Source organism: Macrobrachium rosenbergii, chromosome 53, assembly GCF_040412425.1.
Source record: "Macrobrachium rosenbergii isolate ZJJX-2024 chromosome 53, ASM4041242v1, whole genome shotgun sequence".
Lineage (NCBI taxonomy): Eukaryota > Metazoa > Arthropoda > Malacostraca > Decapoda > Palaemonidae > Macrobrachium > Macrobrachium rosenbergii.
The window spans coordinates 9,251,820-9,270,821 of NC_089793.1; the positions used below are offsets into that span (position 1 = coordinate 9,251,820).

The 19,002-nt window shown below is 36.8% G+C and overlaps 1 long non-coding RNA gene across 2 annotated transcripts in view; it reads right to left on the reverse strand.

Annotated features, from left to right (window-relative positions):
* Nucleotides 1–12,700: 12,700 nt before the first annotated feature.
* Nucleotides 12,701–19,002, reverse strand: part of LOC136834278 (uncharacterized) — a 376,662-nt gene continuing 370,360 nt past the window's right edge. For both annotated transcript variants that reach the window (XR_010851713.1, XR_010851712.1), the window contains 3 exons: nucleotides 16,371–16,474; nucleotides 16,079–16,140; nucleotides 12,701–13,175 (listed from right to left, as the gene is read on the reverse strand). This is a non-coding gene — a long non-coding RNA (uncharacterized lncRNA). The remainder of the gene's footprint in view (nucleotides 13,176–16,078; nucleotides 16,141–16,370; nucleotides 16,475–19,002) is intronic.

Sequence of the window (19,002 nt, forward strand, 5' to 3'; positions counted from 1 at the left end):
AGGCAACGTTAAGACATTGAGAGGAGGTAATGTATAAGATGAATTAAGAGTAGAATTATTATTATTATTATTATTATTATTATTATTATTATTATTATTATTATTATTATTATTATAGGCGAATGCCTGCATTCACATGGTACTATAGCCAAAATCTCCTTTAACTAGCAGTGCAAATTTGAACAACGGGATGGCACTCCTTTTTCTTCACTCTTTTCACTTTCTCAAGTGCTGAGTGGCTGAAAGTGCCCTAATTTTTGGCTATATAACCTAAAAATCGTGATTCATTCATTTATGCATACAGTATATTGATTAAACAGTGTCCATCCCTATAGTGACGCCAGGGAACTCGCAAAATCAAATGAGAGAAATAAAGTCGCACTTGAACAATGAAAATCAGATAACTGTAATTTATTCGCAGGTAAATAAGATATATAAATCATGCGATAAACACGAAGAAAAACTTTAAAAATAGAAACTCATTAACCAAATCTGAACAGTTTAGGTGAGCTTATAAGAAGGAATTAACCGTGAGATAAGTAAATGGGCTGAACCTATTAAAATTGTAAACATTTCAGGTCGTCCCGGGCTAAATGAGGGAAGGCAATTAGAATGGTAATTCAAAGGGAATCAGCTAAGGTAACCTAGCTCTAACCAACGTCCGAAAATTCTGAATGATGTAATATTACCTTTCAAAACATGAACCCTATTCATACGGAACAGGCCCACTTGGGTCACTGACTTGAAATTCAAGCTTCCAGAGAATACGGTGTTCATTAGAAAGAATTAGCAGAGGGTAATGGGAAATACAGAAAGAAGAGACCGTTTATTTGAAGAGAAAAAATAATTAATAAACAAAAAGTTAACAATATTATTAAAACACAAGGTGAATTGTGATTAAGGGGGAACAGAGGACATCTTTAAACCATTAGCCTTAAATAATAAGTTACGTAAATCATGATATGAAGGTGAATTTGTACTTTGTATTCCTCATTAATTACCTTGATTCTTAATTGTATAAGTCGTATTAAGAAAATTACAAATATATTGGGACTGGTCTGATCAAGGGAGTGACCTCAATTTGATGTGGTCATACATTCGTAATGCTTTAGTGTTCAAATCTTATCATACAAATATTTTCAGTCTCTAAACTACCTTTTGACTAGTATTGCACATACAACAAACATAAAGCAAACTAATGTATAGCACCATGGTGGACTGCAGTTATTAAATACATCTAACTGTAATGCTGTCTTTATTGCGTAGCCTGATAAATCTCATGTTGTTTATTACAAGCTTCCATCACATTCATTTTGAAACCCAGGTTTATCTGTTTTCTTACGATTACTCGACATTCATGAACAAAACGCAGTTGTTAAACGGAAATTTGTTTAAATCGAAGAATGTATAAACTAAACAGCTAGTATAAGCTCTTCTAAGTAGTCGAAGGTGCGACGACCTTGATTCATTTATAGCAAGATGTCTTCCCAGGGAACGAATTTGAAAATCCTTGCACTTTGTCTCGACCAGCGTCTCTCCCGGTGGAGGTTTCTGATTGGTTCAGAGGAATTCTATGAATTTGAAAATCCTTGCACTTTGTGTCTCAACCAACAGAAGCTTTCATAGCCGTTTTCCCTGTGACGTCTTCCCCGGTGGAGGTTTCCGATTGGTTGAGAGAAATTCTTTGACGCATTTAGAACTTCTTTTGTCTAAGCCCAGAGGTCACGACTGTGCTGCATAACATGTCGGCATCCTTTGCTCTCTTGTAGTTCCCTGGGTACGATTGTCTTCTTGTGAGAAGGTAAGAATGCTAATGCTGTCTTAGTTTTTTTTTAAGTGAATATTTTTTAGGAGGCTTGGAAAAACTGATGTTGGTTGCAGGTATTGGTCTAGCATTTGGATTTTATTTTGTGGAAAAACTTAAGTGTCAGGCAGCAAATGATGTGTAGTGGCGAGTTGATATATTTAGCTTCAAATGACACATATCATTAGAATTAGGGTTCGAAAGCTTACAAAAGCACAAAAAACCTCGAGATTTATCAGTCCTTAGTTTTTAGCAGGCAAGGAATTCTTAGACAAGACCAAGGCTTTGCAATTATGAACGCAGAGAAGTTTGTGAGAAGTGTTTTGGAAGGGGCCGGTAGTACGGATTAGTGAATTGTAAAAACCTTTTGGTTAAAGTTTTGGAACTTTGTTTTAGCCGGCAAATAAATTACCCCGCCCTAAGGTAGGTGCACCTTTGTGGAGGTATGAAGAATTTTTTTGAACTGACACCTGAAGTTTAGGCGGGCAGGCGCTTGCTTCTAGCGTAAGCGACTCGTTTCGTAAAGCCTGTTATTTGATGGATCTAATTCAGGAAAGCTTTTTTTCTTTCAAACACCAAGTGATTTCAGTAGTAGTGTATTGTTAAGGGTTGCTAATACTTTTTGGCAGTGGATAAATCCTTGGCTTAACTGTAACGTAAAACTGGCATCAGAGTAAATCCGGCTTAAAGGTTTCGTAAGCGCGTGGATGGTTAGAGCTCGCAAGCTGGGGTTGAAACGAAAATGTGTACCAATTTTTTACTGTTTCCATTACCTAAGGAGTATTCAGTATATCCGGACATTTTCATGGAATTACTACTTGGCCACGAGTTTGATCCAATTTTAGTAGTTCAGTGAGAACCACGTGGTGCTAAACTTTCATCGGCTAATTTCACGTTGTCTGATCATGAACATATTGCGTAAATTGCGTTTGTTACAGCTTTTGGGTGAGAGTGCGTTAAAGTAATACAGAAATGGTAGTAAAATAAAATTGGTTTTGAGAATTAAGTTTTGCTAATATTTTATGCATAGCAATTGTCTGAAATGTGCTCCGTGCCCTGAACTTTCTCGATTTTAACTTGGAGGGAAAGTTTCGAGATAATTTTGTTTCATAATGGAGAGACTGAAGGAAAATACCTGGTATGTGTACCCTGTATAAATCTGTGGGGGGTATTTTTCTTAAAACACCCCTTAAAACTTTGCCAGAATTGTGCACTTTTAACATTCATCCACGACCAAGCCTTTCATTTATAAATTGGCCGGTGTCAGTAACTAATAGGAAACAATGTTGGTAATTCGACGGAGCTTTTAATAATAGCTTTTGACTGAACAGTACAGAAAAGTGTTTAATGCAGTAGATATGAGATTTGAGAAATTTACCGCCCTTTTGCGTTCATCCCCGAGGGGGCAAATACTAAACACTACGCGCTACGGAACTTTCATGTAGGATTTCCACAATTTTTAAGGTTGAGAATCTAATTCTAGGTTTGGTGACTTCAAAGCCGAATTAAAAATTATGAAAACCATGTAAACTGTAGGTCTAGCTACACTTACGGACATAATTCCATACATAAATTGAACTGTGAAATCCTGCATTTAAATTCAAAATTTCTTCGGCTTAAACTACATATAAAAGTACAAAACTGAATTACGCGGACGATTGGAGTGTAAATCTGGTAGAACTGGTTAAGGTAACTTCAGATAAGGTTTCTATTGACTTTTTTTTTTTTCTTACAAAGGGAATCGCTTATATGCATTAAAATACCAGTAGTTTATAGTATATGGTAAAGTTAACTGAGTTTTCGCCAGCTTGGTAAAATGTACTTGGAAACGTAATACGAATTACCTTAAATATAAGGAAAAGTTAGGTGTTTCAAGTTTCATTTTTCAAAATGCTTAGAGAATTTAAGTGACATTCCAAGAAGGCATCTTTAAAAATTTGTAGCAGGTTTTTCTGTATATGATTATCAGTGATATGTTAAAAATAAAGCTTTGTTAGGACACTAAGGTCGTAATGACTTTAGGGGATTAATTTTGAAATTTGCTCAAGTGAGAGTATTGGCAGGAGGAATTTTACGAAGTCAAAATTTTATTCTAGTGTAAATTTCTTAAAAGTTTGTGGGGTTGAGATTTATCCTGGAAAGTAGTCACCTATTCTTAACAGAAATGCAAGATCCTGTTTTTGTAGTAATGCCGTCAGGGCACCTCATGCGGTGCACTGTAGGCATTAATGTTCTGTGCGACGTACCTTCGCTCTCTAGCTGCAACCTCTTTCATTCCTTTTACTGTACCTCCATATCGTTCTTCCATCTTACTTTCCACCCTCTCCTAACAATTGATTCATAATGCAACTGCGAGGTTTTCCTACAGTTAAACCTTTCAAACGTTTCACTCAATTTCCGTCTCATCGCTGAATGATCTTAGGTCCTAGTGCTTGGCCTTTGGTCTAAATTATATATTCACTTCAATTTGATATACAGGTGTGATCAACAAATGGAAAAAATGTTTACGGTAGTTAAATTTATTTAGTGGGTCAGCATAGGAATTGGTTACCTAGTTATGGATCTTGCAGCAACAGAATAATGAAAATGTTCCTTATACAAGGTAACCTTATATTAAGTTTTAGTTAGGAATTGTCTCATCAAATGTATGTCTTTCGTATTCGAAATCGAAGGGGCATATAGGAATTGTGTAAATCGTTGAGGAAACGAATTACAGGGATTTGGGTTCAAGTCACGATCTTTATATAGTTCTTTGAGGTACTAAAGGCAGGATTTTTATCAAAAGGAGCTAAGTGATTTAGTCTGTTTTATTTTGCAATGATTAAATTAAATTTTACTATTGTGCAATTAAACTGAGATTTTCTGTTTTGCAATTAAATTTTCTGTTTTGCAATTAAATTTTCTGTTTTGCAATTAAATTTTCTGTTTTGCAATTAAATTTTCTGTTTTGCAATTAAATTTTCTGTTTTGCAATTAAATTTTCTGTTTTGCAATTAAATTTTCTGTTTTGCAATTAAATTTTCTGTTTTGCAATTAAATTTACTGTTACTATTTTGCTATGATTAAACTGATTTTTACTATTGAGGAATGATTACTCTAAATGTCACAATGATTAAACTGACTTTACGATAAATGTTTTACTTTCATTACAAATTTGTATGGGTCGCCTTAAAGAATGGGTTTAACATATTCAGAAACCCAGTCCAATTTGATCTTTCGTAACTCGCTCACAAACAGAAACCGAATTGTCTTCGGGAACCAGTGCAATTGGTTTATTTTGCTTGTCAATGCCTCGTGTAACTGTATTGCAGAGGAGAGGTTGTTCATATCAAATGAACACCTCGGAAGTTAATTTGAGTTGACGTTTCATAGACAAGTTTCCGGTTAGGTCCCCTAAAGTAAATTATCATAAAATTTCAGTTTTTCGTATGTTACTCCAGTCCTTTTTAAGTTTTAAGTTAAATGAATCATTCAGAAATTTTTAAAAAATGCAGTAGCTTTGACTGATTATGAAACGAACGTGTCTATTGTATTTCACCCACTGAAGGTTTTGAAACCTTGTTGCTTTTAGAGCAAGTTTGTTAGATTTTGTGCCTATCCCGAAGTACCAGTACCTTGAACTACGAATAGTCATTCTTGTTTTAATAGTCAGGCTTAAGTTGGCACAGGCTCTTGTTCCTAAAGCATCGCGTTATGTCATGCTTAGCACATTTCTCATGAAGCTTTCGGGTAATCTTTTCTGTGAGTATCAGTAGGCAAAATCCAGTGGTCTACGCTGAGAGTTCTAAATGGTTTTAAGCGCTCTGTACCAAAGTTGAGATATATCTACACAAGAGTTTCGCACAAATTTATCGTTTAATAAAATTTTTGGTCTGAACAATGTATAGAAGGGCGTATATAGTGCAGTCCAGATGAGGTAATTTCAGAAATGACCTTGATAATTTGATAATGTTAGTCTTTTGTTTTTTACGTTCGTCCGCAAGGAGCTGGTACAAAGCAAGGAGCCCCTTGGAGCTTTTCTGTAGAATGACTCAAAATGACTTGAAGTTGTAAAGCAGTATTTCACCTGAATGAATCACCATTTCCTCCACAATGTCCCATGTGGTCACAGCTGTAACTTGCAATGTCTTCAGTACAAATGTCACGTTACACCAGGGTACTTAAATTTGCTGTCGAGCGTATTTAAAGAAAAGTATACCTGTCACCTGTGTACTTCCCAAGTTAGATGTGTGAGAACCAGATAACTTTCTTGTGCCATGTATTTAGTTTTTCAACTTACAATGTTGCTTTTCAGGTTACTTGCATCACCCCCTTTCCCTTTCTCTCCATCCCCCCTCGCTCTCTCTCTCTCTCCCTCCCCCTCCTCTCCCTCCCTCCCCCTCTCTCTCTCTCTCTCCCTCCCTCCTCTCTCTCTCCCTCCCTCCCCCCTCTCTCTCTCTCTCTCTCCCCCCTCTCTCTCTCTCTCTCTCCCTCCTCTCTCCTCTCTCTCTCCCCTCCTCTCTCTCTCTCTCTCTCCCCTCCTCTCTCTCTCTCCCTCCCCTCCTCTCTCTCTCTCCCTCCCCCTCTCTCTCTCTCTCTCTCTCTCTCTCTCTCTCTCTCTCTCTCTCTCTCTCTCTCTCTCTCTCTCTCTCTCTCTATCCATTTCTCCCCTTTAAGCCCATCATTTTATTTTTTAACTTCCATCTACTTTTAATTTCATTGCCACTCGCTTTGTTCCCACCTTACTCGCATTTAACCTCCAAATCACCTTTTACCTGCAATATTATCTAGTATTGTTTCCCAAGACATACGTGATGGACACAGGCACTGCTTTAAAGCTCATGCAGTCTAATTTGCAAGCTCCCACGGATTCTTGCATAATTTTTTTTTTAGCATTTCTATACTTCAATGATTCTCTTAATTTGTTAGCTGAATCTTGTATTTCAGTTTTTTTATGAATGTTAATTCAGGATTTCGTACAAATTACCTACCGTATTAGTGTTAATATCAACATATAACTTTTTCATTTAAAAAATTTTTAACTTCACACTTAAGTCATTGTTTAAAGGCAGAACATTGCCACGCAGTAAATGCTTATTTTATAGTTTTGCTAATTCCTTTGCACGTGTTTTTTATACTATTAATTTAAAGAACAGAAGCCCTCGGGTATATATAGCTACAATAGCATTAACAGTTATTAAAAGACAGTAATTCAAAATTTATTTTTCAGGTGTTCCAGCAAGAAGAGAAGTGAAGTTCTCAAAAGCAGAAGCTAAAGGAAGACGATGCGGTTAGTCAACCAAACGGAGTGGCAGTCATCACGGCGACTCCATAAGACCACTGGTTATGCAACCGGGGGCATAATATGCTTGCTCGAATGTGGTTGAAACCCTCATCCTGACTTGTGCTTCTCCAGACAGTTCTGTTGGCCTTGTCACCTTCTGAAAAATCTATTTCCAGTGGGTAAGATTCAGGTGGAAAACTGTTACTTCTGTCTTCGATACACAGTAAGCCGAAGGTTGTGGACAAGGTTATGTATTGCAACTGATGTTACTATTGACAGGCATTTTTTCTAATGATTTGGTATACCTTACCTTGTGAATTTCTATTGGCGAGGTTACGTAACTGTCTTATGAAATTAAATGTTAAAACTAACGTTTTATAGCAAAAGTAATGGGCAGAATTCCGCTGATCAAAGTCGTAATTATTTGACTTAAGACTTGTTAAAACCTAAGCGTAGAATATAGGCAGCTAATTATATATGATAATGTTTGTTCATATGAGCTTGATATACAAAGTATTATTGTTGCACGAGATTGGTTCATTAATATAAAATTTTCCAGTTTTCTCCTAAGGGTCAAGGAAATTGGTAAATGCCTTAAATTACTGTGCTTGTTACCCTCTAATCGATAAAGCATATACAGTATCCAAACCATATATGACCCCTTGAAGTTGGTGCAGGTTTTTCATATACTTTATCAGCATTTATGTCCTGGCAAGTAATTATATCAATAGTTTGTCAGGTACTTTAACAAATATTTTAACAAAAATATCCAAAGCCTAAGTGAGGTTCAGTTAGAAAAGTGTTCACTGCAAAGTGTTGGTTGGGTTTAAGAGAAAACAAAGCTTGTATGTTTTCATTAATGTAACACTTTTCATGAATATAAAACCATTCCTTTGTGACTCGTTTTTCTAGCCTTCGTTGAGAGCTTAATTAGGCTTTAGTGTCTCTTAGCATGTATAATCTTAGTTTAGGGATATAAAATACGGCTCAGAATCTGCGTGAAATGCAATAAAGGAGTCAAGTCCAAAGTAAATCTGCTGGTGTACTGATCTACTAGGAATGTTAAGCATAGTATGACTGCCTGATTTTCTAACGAATTAAGGGTACTTTAGGATCTTGAAGCAAAAATAGTTGAACATGAGATGTCAGTGCTTAGTCTACATTGTTCAGACACCTGCTTTTCAAGGGTTGAGTTTAGAAGCCAGTTTTGAGTTGATCTAATTGGAATATAGGTAATGACTTAGTGCCAAGTTAAGGAGTATGTTGGGTGTTGTGTTCAGAATGTTGGGTGATAGAGTAGCTTTAGAGTGGTTGGCTCAGAGTATGATTGAAGTGGCAGGTTAAGCAACTGCATATTTTGATGAATTCAGTGGGTGTTGAATTAAAGTGACAAGTTATGGAGTATGCTGAGTGCCGTGTTCAGAATGTTGGGTGATAGAATAGCTGTTGGGTGGTTGACTCAATGTATGACTGAAGTGCCGAGATAAGCAACTATGTTGAGCGCTGAATTCAGAAGAGACTGCCGAGTCCAGAGACCTTTCAAGTGCAGTATATGCAACATAGAACTTAGAAATCTGCTGCTTTTGTTAATATGATTTGGGAGTCTTAGGGAAAAGTAAAGGGAAATAGACTAGTTATAATGATACAGGACTCAGGAATACTTGGTTTGGTTAGTCTGATGCTAACGAACAGAGTTCAGTAGTAGTTGTTCTGGGATGTACTTTCAGATCTGTGGAATGTTCTCTTGGTATTAAAAGTTAATCTTTTTAACTATAGTTTCAAAATTTTTTTTGTATTTCTTTTTTGTAATTTTAGGTTCTTTAACATTAGTAACTCATTTTTGATAAGTAGTGTAATAAAATAATTTTCATGACAAAGTTCGATTTCAAAAGTTAACTACAGGAGGTTGGCTTTATCAACACCATTTGTCGCTTTTTTTTTGTGGACCTGGGAACTTTTTTTTTTTATTTAGGTAATATTTTTAATTTCATGGCGAGTTCGGCAACCTTTATATATGCTAAAATTGATTTTTTGGGGGTTAAGTCCATTTTTGAGAGAATTTATCACAGATTTAAGCCACTATAATTTAGTATGGATCAGTGACGTTTTAGGGCGTCGTCGATAATTGATCAAAATGTAGTTTAATGTGAGTTAAATCTCCTTATTTAGTTAAGTTGAGATTTATATTTTGAATGAATAGCCGTATAGTTGTTTACTTAGCACCATTTTGGATATACATTAATTTTCATTATAGTTTAAGAATAGAGTATAGAATTTAGGACATTGGCCAAGCACTGGGACCTATGAGATCATTCATGGTTGATAGGGAAATCGATAACAAGGCGATTTGAAAGGTAAAACAATAGATAGGAGAGGGTGGAAAGTCAGATGGAAGAGAATATGAACGGAGGTATAGTAAAAGGAAAGAAAGGGGTTTCAGCTAGGGGCCGAAGGGACGCTGCAAAGAACCTTTAATAATGCTTTCAGTGAACCCTGTGAGATGCATTGACGGCACTACCCCGCTACGGGGATCGTTTTGGCTTGACTCAGGCGGTAGGAAATACTTAGTACGCGCTATGATTAACACATTAGGTTGCACTAATTCAGAGACTGACATTTTATGTTGCACCAAAAAATAGCAGTACTGGATTAGCGTTGTTTAAATCTCCCAAGTTATCTACGTTAAAAGCTATAAATGTCAGTACCGTTAATAAATCCGTCGGCTAACTAATCTGCAGAGAAGCTACGAAGCAATATTTTACAAGCACACTTTTACATGTATAAAGTGGCTTAGAAGCTAATAATGTGGGCACATTTTCCTCGAATATAAGTGACCAAGAAGCCGATATTATCATCCATGGAAGTTCTTTTCCAAGAGAAAATTATATTTTCACAAAAACTACCTTAGGCTATGTGAAGTGTGCCTGCTAATGAGGTGTCTGAAGTGCCGGTGTATTGTAGTACTAGTCATATAGGTGTGTACGGAAGTGCCAGTGTATTGTAGTACTTGTCATATAGGTGTGTATAATTCATGTTAGTCCGGTAATCAAAAGTTTTATTTTCTAGGTGGTAGCTAGTTTATAGATAATTACTCGTTCACCAAAATGGCTTAAGACAAATTTTAATTAACGGTACTGGACGGCAAACAATTGGTATTATACCCATTGTAGGCATTACTTAAAGTTCTTGATAGCGTGCCTTCGGCCCCCAGCTGCAACCCTTTTCGTTCCTTTTCTTCCTCATACTTTTTAACCTCTTCTAACAATTGATTCATAGTGCAACTGCGAGGTTTTCCCCGTTACACTTTTCAAACCTTTCATTGTAAATTTCCGTCTCGGCGCCGAGTGACCTCAAAGGTCGCAGTGCTTGACCTTTGGCCTAAATTCTACATTCAGTTTAGTTCAAATAGCATTATACTGCTATAAGAGAGTGTAAGATTTCAGATGGGCGCAAATGCAAGCCTTAGTGGTTTAGAGGGGAATTTGCCCTATGTTAGTTATATGAAAGATAAATATTATAAGAAACTTCAGTTTCACATGGTCACAAAGGCAAGCTTTTAGTACTCTGAAAAGGAATTTAGGTACGTAATATGTAAATAGCTAAGATTACATTTCAAGTATACGGTAGTTTTTATATTAGAATTTTGAGTTTTAGTGATTTTATACTTTGGAGTGTCAGTTCTTGCATGATATTTGTAACAAGTGAAAACTATTGAAGACTTGGAGTTGAAATATAGTGTTTTTCAGAATAGCTATTAATGTCAAATGGGTACGGATAGGTCTTAATTTGTCGAACAGCTGGAGTAGGAGGAATATTTTAAGAGTATTCTTTTTACCATTCTCTTGACCAAACTCAGTCATGTAACGTAGGGACGTAGAATTTATAGGCTTAACTTGTCCAGTATTTTTGTGGTCCGCTTTTGAGTGAGCTCTCAAGAGTGACTTATTGTACTGTATATGCTTTTAATATTAAAGGATGACATGTAATTTTGAATTTGAATAAATTTAACAGGAGTATTTATCGTCTTAATTTAAATTCCTAAAATGTTCATTTGGGAAGAATTTAAACTTTCAATTTTGAAAATCTGTACTGTCAAGCTTATGAACCAAGTACGATTATTTGACTTTTTAAAGTATGAGATGATATAGCACAGCACAGATGGCTCATTTGACATTAGGTTCTTAAACATACATCAGCTACAACTCAGCCCTGCTGCCACCAACCATATTCATTAAAAAATTTTAAAAGTAAATAAATCAATAGCATGATTTACCATACTAATTCACATTTAAATATTTGAAGCTGTATTACAGCACCAACATTAAAACTATGAGTTATGGTAACTCTGTTTGTTGTAGATTTCTAAGTTTGTCACAAAGGCTTTTAGTAGCAGCAGTCATTGGACATAGAACTAATATGCGAATAGAGTACCAAACTCAAATGCTTCTGAAATCTTTGGTTCATATTACGTACTACGCAATAAAGTTGACTTCAAGATCAAAACAAGCGATTACTTTAAATTTAAAATTTAGAGTAATCCGATTGAGATATGAAAGTGCCATGTATTCAAGATCAAAAGTTATATAGCAATGGTTTGCCCAGTTCAGAGTAATCCGGTGATTTAAAAAAAGTTAAATTATACTGTGTTCATTTGCACTTTGCTTAGTGCTAAAGAATTCGTAAGCTAAACGCATTTGATTTCTATTAGTTTTCCCAGACCAATACCACATACCAGGGGTAGTGTCTTGAAGGGGGACAGCTTTACGTTCAAGATATTAGTGAGACTTTCAGGCATTACCCAGTTATTGAATTCCCTGTTCATTACGTAACTTAGGACTATAGAAATTCATAGGTTCAGTATACCAGATCACTATGCTTTTAGGTAGAGAAAAATTTGCATTGTCAATAGTGTGCACAGGCAATGAATGTGTAACTTTGACTGGTTGGTTCGGGTTCCTGTTTATCGAAGCAGAAAAACTGATTTGTTTTCCATCTGGATATGTATCGACTGGAAATAAGTACGTGGGTGCCAACACCATCTATTTGTCTATAAAGCATAAGCTAGGCTGAGGGCATCCTCAATTCCTGTTAAAGCAATATCTTCTTCGGCTGCATTGAAGCGAGTCTAAAAACCCTACTTGTTGCACCACTTTTTTGAGCCGAAGTGAAAGCAAGCCTACTCGCATACTGCAGACTAGAAACGAGCTAAGCACCGCAAGTCATGTGTGACACACTTCTCCATTGTCTACCCCATACTCAATCAAAAGCCCAAGAGACTGAAATTCCTGGAAGGCAAGGGCGCTACCAACTGAGAGGCCATTTGGTTTTTGCCCTTCTCTTCCAAGTGTTTGAGTCTCCTGGGTTTTGAGTCAGTATGGGGTAGACAATGGAGAAATGTCACACATGCCTTGAGGTGCTTAGCTCGTTTCTAGTCTGCAGTATGCGAGTGGGCTTGCTGTCATTTCGGCTCGAAAAAGTGGTGCAACAACTAGGGGCAAAAATAGCAGCAGCCAACTTTGAGGCTCAACGTGGAAACTTCAACAAGGAAGAAGTTGTTGGGTGTGAAGAAATTGTTTAAAGAAAAGGAATGTTAAAAGGAAACTAAGCATAATAAAAAAACCCATAATTAATCAAATACTTTTATTAACTTTCCATTACAAGGTATTTTAAAATACCGTTTTTTGCATACAAAATACAGCACCCTTCAAGAAGCTTTCGAAGCGTTCTCTCTAATTCTTCACCACTAAACTTTTAAGATTTTACATGTACGAAGTGGGTCAAGTGCCCCTTATTTAAATATACTGAAAAATTAACATTCATAACTAAATTCACAAGAATTAAATCATGTATTTAAAGCATTCTGAAGTAATACGGGTGCAATGATACTGGCTTTTGAAGGAACCGCAAGTCAAGTCGTCTTCATAAACATTTTTAAATTCGATCTTCTCGACGGAGGAACAAGCATTGAACTCTCAATCCTCGATCGCTTTCGGCCTTGCTACGATGACTGTCAGCATCTCCATGTCAGCATCTCCACTTCAACCACAATCCTCGATCGCTCTCGGCCTGGCTACGATGACTGTCAGCATCTCCACTTCAACATGATTTCTGGAACGGAAAGAAATGATTAGAGTCTTGATACCTCATGCTACAAGAATGTACATTTTCGCATTACTAATGCATTCAATTTCGAGGTAAAAATAATTGATTCATACACATACAAAACCTGTCAATTTCAAGGCAAAAATAATTGATTCATACACATACAAAACCTGTCAATTTCGAGGCAAAAATAATTGATTCATACACATACAAAACCTGTCCATTTCGAGGCACATGTTACAAATAAGTAGTGCTGGTTACAACTTCAAGCCTTCCCCTCCTCCCGCCAACACCAGAAGCAAATGGTGCTTCCCTTGTGAACGAGTAAATTGAACTCTGAAAGTTATTCTGCAATGACGGCCAAGTAAATGGACAACAGAAGCGCTTGATGAAAAATGTGGACATAGCTTTCAAACTACTCAAGAATAACAGAGTACAAAATTCATGCCTTAGTAAAGAACAAGTAAAGGAACTTCACTGCCCCATGAATGTTATGCTGAGCCAACAGAATACCTTTGAGATACTGGGGCAGACAGATCGATATGTAGTTCATTCATGCTACCTTATGTAAATCTTTTGTTAACACGACCCAATCATTCGCAATCATCCTGCTTTGCAGGAAAAGCAATCTCATGACACACACAACGCGTGCGAGGATAGGCTGAAGAAAAGTGTTGTATTTTGACAATGGGTGCAAAGACGACCAAAGAAAAAGATTTTCTTCAAATACTATATCACCTGCAATAACCTAAGTCGTTACCGAGTGACTATTCTGGAAAAAAAAACCAAAACCAGCGTTGTTGCTGACAACCCACATGGCAATGTTAAGAGGTAAAGTGGGTGTAGCTCCTTCCCAGTAACACACACACTGGAAAAAAATTGAAGCATTGAAAGGGTTTTTTCCATGCATATCATGAGCTATGTATAATTAATGCTGATGGTCAAGTCTACCAAGCAATTAAATTTTACTTACAGGCGACACAACTTCAGGTGTGCAGACAAAAAAGGGAATTCTCATGAGACCAATGGGGCAATAAGGAAAAATTATCAAGCACATGCAAAGACAGAGGTGGCTTTAATTACTGCAAGGTCCCTCAAGAAAACAGACCCAATAGGAACAGTCTTTAATATCTTACTTTTGGGAAGAATTCTAGCGGAAAGAAGACAGTCGCTATGGGGAAGTGATTATGCTACAAGTGCCCACAATAGTTTATACGTGAACAAACAAAACCAGCACCTTGCCACTGCTGGTAACTTGGTCATAGAAATATATCAAAGCTTGACATGAATAGCAAACAAAATCACCTAATACAAAATATAAAAACTAAAACGTGTCAAACACTGATTCCATGCTCTGAAAGGAAGAGCTGGTGTTGCGCCTTTCTGATAAAAAGTACCATTCTTTAAATTTCAGCAGACAACCCTTATGGATATAGTAAACAATATAAACCCAAAAAGTCTCTGAAAAGGGACTTCAGCATGCGGAGAGAGAAGTTATAAGAAAAGGTGATAAATAAAAATTAAGGAACAGAAAATAAGACATACACCTGAATTCTAGAGACGCCAGTAGAAAAACAGGAATCAATTTGCTCCTTGCACTGGGCAAAGTATTCCACGATTTAGTTGTAGGCAAAATAAAACTCACAGCAAGCCCGGCAGTATTAAACCTGAACCTGATATTATAAAATGACCCACTGTTTGCAGCAGCAGCCTGCCTACTGATAGGAGCAAAAACAGCTAAAGCAGGCCAAGAAGAGTGCAGAGGATGTTTTTGTGGTACATTTTATGCAACTAACAACGAACTCACTTTACATTATGCCACTAGCTAACATTAAGAGTTGGCAAAATAAACTTGACTGATGACATAACTATCAGAGTTTGAGTTGAGAGTCACCCCCTAAGACCACACTGGAGAACAGTACTACAAACGAGGAAGGCAACTGTTGAAACACCTAAGATAAAATACCTTCATCGCAAAACATTTTAAGTATCTCAATTTACTTAATGACTGTAAATGTACAGTCTGTTCTCTGTAAGGGTAAAGGCAGGACTTCAACTTTTATGTTACCTTATGTATGGTTTAGGAAAAGACGAGTGCTTGAAAGAGAGTTATACTCTTTATAAAGCTGATACAAACACTGGTCTGAAATTCAGACTTTCAGAGGCATAACTGCCATGGGCATGACTATGATGACGTCACTGACAGAAAATGGAATTGATTATAGGGTAAACTAAACTAACGTAACATAATTCGAACACATTTCCTCAAGATAACGACTTTTTAAGAAAGGAAGCAACATAACGCATATGCTTCTCAAAAGCCAATTTCTTGTCAGAAGTCCACCCAAAATCTTAGAATTGTCACTGACATTTAAAACAGAAAAAATGAAGAGACAGGCCAAGGCACGTAGTATAACAAAGGAAAAATGTTTCGGTTAACTGTGCTCGCACAATTATCACAACTATGCCTGCAGGGACAAGGAGAATGCAAAGCATACAAGAATGCTAGTTTTAAGTAGCAAAATTTTGATTAACAAGTAGATAAAAAAAGTATATCACAAAAGGGAGCATGAACCAAACTCAAGAAGATCCAGAGTTCAGTTGTCAGCCTCATCCCACTAACTGTGATACAGAAAATGGGCATGCAGCTAGTAAGGTCAAACTTCAGAATACTTTTCCTATTCGCCCGTATCTCTTACACTTACGACATCAGGCTACTTCATTTTAGGATTTCCAAGGCAAAGCATAATTGCATTGTTAACAAAGTAAAGGATATGTTAGAAGTATGGATCTTGGGTATACACAATACGTACTGATATTAAAGCAGTTTTTGGATCTGATCTTGAAATATTTCTTAATAAAACAGGCACGTCAGATTTATATATAAAACTTGAGCAATTTCACCCTACCCAATTCAGCCGTGATGTCCTTGATTTCCTTCCACAGACGAATGGTCAAGGTCCCAGTTACCCTGAAAGATACAGAAATTAGCAAAACCTGTTTAACCACATTATAATTCAATTACTAAAACACACAAAACGCTCCTAGACCAGGTGAAGAAAAACTTGAAGACATAGCATTTCACGAATTCCATCAAATTCAAGTTTTATCTAATACACTATGGTTTCAAGCAGAAAAATACAGATTACGAAAATTTAACTCGTGAATAGCAAAAAATAAATGCTTGAAGGTCAAAATTACTCGGGCTTACGACCCAGTTCCCTTGACAGATGATTTTGGCCCCAGTGAAACTTCGTCTTCGCGACTTGCTCTAGTCATCTAGGTGTTCGTTATCACACGATCTCCTGAAATGAAAGGAAACATTCTTAATCCCAACCATACAAATGCTAGAAATTCCTTGGAAAGGCGTAAAGAACGTACAACACAAAAATAGAATGGTTGTCACCTTATCGCCTGTGATTTAATGATCAGTGCGTCTACCTTAAGCCCTGTCCAAAGTGGCCCTGTCCACACTAACAGGCACTGCCCGACGGGCAAACACTGTTCCCATAACCTGTTCCACTACACTTATCGACCGAGTATGGAGACAGAACGATGCGATTGTCTGGTAACACTGCTTCAGAAGCGAGAGAAAATATAAACAAAACATGGCCGCTAGCATGTGGACAGGCCATTACTCAGTAACTTCGTAACTTCAGTAACTTATTAATTACAGTAGACTATTCCGTAAAACTCAGTTCTGACTGGAAAGAAGCTTCCATAAAATCCTGTCTGATGGGTGGTTTATTATTTTGTGTTATCTGAACTGAACTACATTCACTTTTCCTGCGTTTAAGTCCTTTGGAAGATGGCGTAATTTTATGATGTAGTTTTGAAATGCATAAATCATTATGAGAGGGGCTGCGAAAAAAGGAGAGAGAGAGAGAGAGAGAGAGAGAGAGAGAGAGAGAGAGAGAGAGAGAGAGAGAGAGAGAGAGAGAGAGAGAGAGAGTATGCAGCAATACGAGAATCGTCAAACGTAATACTGTACTCGTTTCTTGACGTAAACTCTGCCTAGTTCTTCATTGTGTACTCACAACTACCAACTTGAGAGTATTGTAGGTCTAAAAGAATATTTCAGGGCAACTGCAGCTAACTATCTATCGAGAGGAATTATTCATGGGGCAGGTAAATCTATCATTGCAATTTACTGACCCAAGAAACAAATATCCCAATTGTGCTGGCTCATTTCAATAGCGAGTTGTGTTTAAAAGGTCTAAAGGTTATCTATAAAACTATAGCTATGGTAACGGCCACGCCATCATACTTTCTTTCATGTAAACAATTGCGCTACTGCAGATATCTGAGCAGGTGACATCGGGGTCACAAATCTCTTCTGATTGTTATCCTCCTTATATAGTTATGTACTGTACAGCACTATATAAATTACAGTATCAATGTCTTGATACTAGTAAAGTGGAAAAAATTAACTGAACAAAGCAATGGTACAAGTTATTGCCCTAATTAATGAATTACAGTAAACGTCTACGTTGGACATTCTGCACTTACTCAAGAACAGACTGACTTTCATTTAAAGCAATACGACAAACGGAAAATGTGATAATTTTGCATTGTCTCTGTGAAGCCACCACCCAAGTTTATTACAGTGCGTATTTGAGACATTTATGCAAATTTCCTAAATAATAAGTGAAGACATACAAAATGAGGTATCTCAGGGTTTGTAACGTGTCGCCTTTACAATCGGAAAATTGTTCATTTCTGTGATAAATTTTATTCAGTCTTGCACATTCTTTGTTACCATGCCTCACCGTATAGTCCTAAAGTGACAAATGCAGTAACAGGAGTTTCTTGCCATATGAAAATAAATTTTGTCACTCATTAGGTAGGCTACCTTTCATGATCATCCGAACCGGCCACTCATTTAATTATATAAAATTTGATAGCTAGCTGTGCCTAGTTGAACCCCTGCTGTATTCTTTTCGAGTACATTTTCATAAAGAACAATCACGCTTTTGCGAGTTTATCTATGTTAACGCTCCCAATAACCCATGGATATCTAGAGTAAACTGTGGAGTGTCTTTTACTTTGGAAAAAGCAAGATAAATATCTATTGTAACAATTCCTGGATTCCTCCTCTTCCCCCATATAAACACACTAGATCTACTTCTCTTTCGCTTTCCTATAACCGTATTCAAACCACCATAAAAAAATTACTTTCAACTTAACACCTCAGCAAACTTTCAATATTACCACGTATTTCCTTTGCGTTACCCATTCTACACGTACCGTTTATATTTCTGCGTCCTAACTTTCCCATTTAAACAGTACTTTCTTTCAACAAAAGTTCAACCCAATTGACTTTTCAATTAAACTTTGTGCGGAATTACAACACGACCCCACTGTCCTAAATGGCCAGTGCATTTACCATTTTAATCGTTTTAGTTATCGTACTAATATTAGTTTATCATACTGGCTTCCATTCATTCTCATGACCCCGTCTTAATATTTTGCTTCCCCTGTTACCCTTTACAAACATTTAACCCCACTTGTCAGTCTGCGTCTTTTATTTTTACGATAAAATCGGCCAACCTCAAGCTCTCTCCGTAATGGCAAAGTAACTTTCACCTTAACTTTGTTTTTTGTTCACAACTTTGTCTCTTTATCACAAATTCTAAGCTTTGACAGCATCCTACACATTTGTAAGGGAACACCACTTTCACAATCTCAGGAATTTGCTTTTATATAAGTAAAGTCTTTTATTAATACTTCAGTGGTGTCAAGTTTTCCTTTATGTCTGCCAGCTTGTACACGTAAACTGCACTGGTGTTCTATTATGAGAGCCTTGCATTACGTGGTGTTCTGTATTAAAAGT